The sequence below is a fragment of the Sinocyclocheilus grahami genome, unplaced genomic scaffold, assembly GCF_001515645.1.
Source record: "Sinocyclocheilus grahami isolate Dianchi unplaced genomic scaffold, SAMN03320097.WGS_v1.1 scaffold5892.1, whole genome shotgun sequence".
In the NCBI taxonomy this organism is placed as follows: Eukaryota; Metazoa; Chordata; class Actinopteri; order Cypriniformes; family Cyprinidae; genus Sinocyclocheilus; species Sinocyclocheilus grahami.
The window spans coordinates 1-991 of record NW_015510462.1 but is presented as its reverse complement, the minus strand read 5'-3'; positions in this window follow the sequence as shown (position 1 = coordinate 991).

Genomic DNA, 991 nt, shown 5'->3' with positions numbered 1-991 from the left:
GCACCATTGTGTGCTTTATGGCTTGTGTCGGGGGTGAAATCACTGCGCAGCGATTGACCCTGGCTCTTCTGGTACTTGAATATGATGATGACTGTTTCGTGACTTGAATATCAACAGCATTGTATCTTCCCGTTTTGAGACAACTTTCTCAGTGATGGCAGTTTTGTTTGAACATTATAAATGTACTTGAAAAGGATAAAGGCTTCATGGAGATCAAAAGTTTATTCATCCTTACATCTTCTAGAGCATAACCTGCACTTCTCAAGGTTGTAAAACAGGACCTATTGACTTGTTAAATGCGCTTAAATAAAAAGGGCCTTTTATTAAATAGTTTCCCACCAAAAAGATTCTTTCCCCTTTTATGTTCTGCTTAGTTAGAAACTGTTTTCTATACATCTCATTGCAGCACAAACTATGCACTTATGTGCAGTCCATAAGTGCTCTGTCCATTCTTCTCTGCTTTGAGAGGACCTTAAGGTGAAATTCTTTTTCTTACTAACCAACCGGTTTTAAGAGGCACTCACAGGAAGTCAAACATTGCAATTAACAACATAATTAAGTGTCAAAGCCATTATGGTGTTTTCTAGTTACAGAAACAAGGCCTGTATTGATCAGAAACAGACCCTGATTGATCTGCTGATCGATTGGCTTGCATGGGTATTTATCTGCCAGCATGTGTCAGTTGTTATTGGGGACAGGTGCAGTTACTATTGCCTTCAGTTAAAGCTATTAGACTACTGTGATGCCGTTGCAATGGGCTGTCAATCAACACCAACTACCACCCCCATACACAACCACCTTCTGTGCTTTTGTAAGGCATGTCAAATTAAGACACACTTCAGTAGTTACTGCTTCATCAAGGGTATCGACACTATGTAGTGCTATATGTTTTTTTTAAATCAGGCCCAGACAGGCCTTGCTTTATAGCTTAAAAATCAAGATATTCGTTTTATTTAGGTCGCTCTATGGAGCTTAGAGGATTTTCATTATG